This window comes from Tupaia chinensis, unplaced genomic scaffold, assembly GCF_000334495.1.
Source record: "Tupaia chinensis unplaced genomic scaffold, TupChi_1.0 Scaffold141474_1, whole genome shotgun sequence".
Classification (NCBI taxonomy): domain Eukaryota; kingdom Metazoa; phylum Chordata; class Mammalia; order Scandentia; family Tupaiidae; genus Tupaia; species Tupaia belangeri.
This window is the reverse complement of record NW_006201336.1, coordinates 7,338-10,848: the sequence shown is the minus strand read 5'-3', so window position 1 is coordinate 10,848 and position 3,511 is coordinate 7,338. Positions and strand designations below refer to the sequence as shown.

Here is a 3,511-nt window from a genome sequence, read left to right as displayed (position 1 = left end):
CTGTCAATTAGTGAGTTCTTTTGTTTTATCTCTGGGTGAATGTGCTGACTTTGCCTAGCATGAGCTAACTTTGGCCTGTAGCTTTAACAAGGGGTATTTACATAAAACTAGCCTTAAACTAACTTAGTCTACATATGTTACTAACACTAATTTGGCTTATGCTAATTTGACCTGACAAATGTTAATTTTGACTTAAACAGAAAAATGGGGGAGTCTTGAACTTCCCACCCTCTTTTTAGGGAACCACATTCCTACAAGATCACTACTTGGCTTTATTGTAATAGTTGGGGGTGAAATTTTACCCTTGCAGGGTACCATAATAACAGTAAAACTCACAGCAGAGAAATTAACTACAGGCCAGTAAACGACACAAGGAAGGATTCGTAAACTGGGCCCTGCCTCAGTTTCTTCCCAGTCCAGGCCTTGCCTTAGAATGGGAGGCAGCCTCCTTACCAGCTTGTGTTGTCTGCATGGCCCTGTCAGCCCAGTATTAAGATGATACTTGAATTCATAAAGTAGTTCATATTTTTCTTAGATACCTAACGTTTAATCTACTTGTCTCTGGTAACCTTATTAACTATCAGAACTCCACTCCTTGCATTTCTTCTCTTCTCTCCCTGCTTAATTTTCTTCATGTCACTTATAATCACCAAGCATTCCATATTTTTACTTGTTTTATTGGTTCCCTCTCTCCCACACTGGAATGTAAGCACCATGAAGGCAGAGACTTGTCTACTTTGTTTTTTTCTTGTATTCCAGTACCTAGAAGATAGCCTGGCATGTAGGATATACTCAACAAAAATTTACTAAATAAATAAATGTCCAACAGCTCACTGCTGCAGCACTAAACATCACATTCTATGCAACAAAGAGGCATGGGACAAAAGGCTTTCAGCTTTCATAAAGAGTATGATTAGACAAGCTCTGTGACCTGGTGGTTAAGGCAGCTAGATCTCACACAGTGCACCATGTCAAGTCCCAGACCAGGTAGAAACTTGAGAAACACACTGGGTGCATGTGTGTACATACTTGAAATCCCAAAAGGAAGGAAAAGAAGAAAGGATGATGGTGAGACCATTTCCCATAGGGAGGGGCTTTTTCTTCTTCTTCTTCTCTCTGTCTGGTGAGTACATATGCTGTCTTGCACACATGCACGCACACACACACACACACACACACACACACACACACGAGTACAATCTTTTTCAGGAACCTCACAACAGACTTTCCCCAAGCACTCATTAATCAGAACTGGTTATTTGCCTACCAGTGGGCCCCACTAGGTGAATGGGGGAATGAGATTACCATGATTAGTTTAAACCAATAATGATTCACCTCCCAAGGCTGGGCAAAGAACACTATGGGTTTTTCCCTTGGTATAAGAGGGGATATGTGAGGGTCTCCTGTGAGCAACCTACAGTGTTTGCCACAATAGCTGGACATGCTCGTGAGAAGGTTCTCTGACCCCTCTGACTCTTTTCTTTCTCCTCAGCCCTTGTCTATCTGGTCCACTCCATAGGATCTATTTATCATTCATTTCTTTAAACATTCATTTATTTTATTCAGGATAGTGACTGTGTGCATACATGAGAGACAGAGCAAGAGAGAGAGAAAAAAGCACTCTTGACAATGTCTCATCATGCTGTAATGCTCTTTTCCCAGCCCTCCAGCTCATCAGCATCTTAGGCACACACACACACACACACACACACACACACACACACTCACACACACACACTCCACATGTTTTTAAGCCTGGAGATCTGAACTCACATTTAGTCATGTGGCTTCCAGCACTGCAGCTCAGTTTGCTATCAACTACACTACTGAACTGGGCTATCTTTATCATTCTTAAAAGTACAGCTTAATGGACATAGTATTCACTAGATCTTGGTCTCTCATAACAATCCCCATTAAAATAAGTTGGAGTTCCTTGGAGAAATGGCCATTTCTGGAGTATATGGTAGATACAAGATGAGCCTGGAACATCTTGTTATGCCAGAAAGTAAGGAAGTGCTCAAGAAAATGATGGAGACATGCCACAAAGACACAGGAGCCAATTAAGGGGATTCCCACTGAGTAGATGTGGAAAAATTTATGCACCAAAATAATTAAGGACAATATTGAATTATAAACCATTGGTGAAAAATAAGAATCTATGAGGCCATAATACTAATAAAGAATAAGAGAGGACTAACCATGAGGAAATATCAGGCAAATATAAACAAAGAATATTATATCTTCTAAAAGGCAGGGATTGTATTCTTCAACGAATGCCAGTATTGAAAAAGACAAAGAAATAATATGGAAATGGCTCTCGGCCCTGGCATCCAAGGGTCCTGGACTCATACCCTCGAGCTGCCTCCAGGCCTGGCTGCCTGGTGCACCCACTTCCACTTCCACTGCTTCTGATGCCACTTCCTGCACCTGTTGCGCCCCTCGACTACACTCTGCACATCTGGGCCCTGCACAACTGGAGTGCCTGGTTCACACCATTCACATGAGGAGGCCTCAGCTTTGACACCATCTCCTTCCTGTGCTGCCTGAATGAGCCACCATCCACCCACCCTGACTTGGCTGAAGTGGTGGACTGCCAGTGGTCATCTTCATCAGAGGCAACTGAAAGGTTCCTATCAGAAGAAATATGGTTGGCTCCCCCACAGTTCTATGAAATAAGAATATTTGAGAGCTTTGCTTCTTCCTCTGACTTGCAGAATGTTTTTTTTGAAAGGTATTTGCTATAGGGAGTGTGTGCTCGCCAGAAAGACAGAAACAGAGAGACAGAAAGTGAGAAATCACCTCCCAGGGGGAATGGCCACACCACAATCCCTTCTCCTCCATTCTCCTCTCGGGATCTTGGGCATGCACGCACATGCACCTAGTGTGAGTTTAAGCCACCAGGTCCGGGACATGAACTGCGGTCAGCTACATGGGAGTCCAGCGACATAGCCATTAGGCTAACTGCTGGTCCCCTGACTTGCACAAATTTTGACTGGAATGTGGATTAGAAGGCATGGTAAGATGGTTGCCAATCACAGTTAACTGCTGATGGGATGATCCAGCTTTTACCAAGAGATGAGCTGTATTTAGAAGATTCAGATTTTTTAAACAACCTTTTTTCTATGCAATAAAAACAATGAATGAAGAAGTGAAGGAAGGCAGTAAATTTCACCGATTAGTGATATACAATTGCCATCTTTATCATATCCACATGACTGTTGAATCAAAGTATAAACATATTTATCCTAAGAACTATGTGTTCAGTAAGAGCCACTTGTAGGGCGCAGCTTGTTTGTAAGCTAGTCTAATTGAAGTATCCTAACCAACAATGGGGGTTGACTAAACTTACTTGAAACTTTGTTTCTGTAAAAGTTATAATACAATGTTTTTTATTTCAAGTGTAACATGGCACCTTATTGGTTATTTTATTCTTTAAACCTTACAGTATGCCACAAGTACACAAGTATTAAGTTTATAAATATTAATGGTCTTATTTCCAAAAATAAAGAAA

General features: G+C 41.6%; 1 pseudogene; it reads left to right on the top strand.

Annotated features, from left to right (window-relative positions):
- LOC102502482 (nucleoside diphosphate-linked moiety X motif 19-like) overlaps positions 1-3,280 on the top strand; it is a 7,286-nt pseudogene extending 4,006 nt beyond the window's left edge.
- Positions 3,281-3,511: the final 231 nt, after the last annotated feature.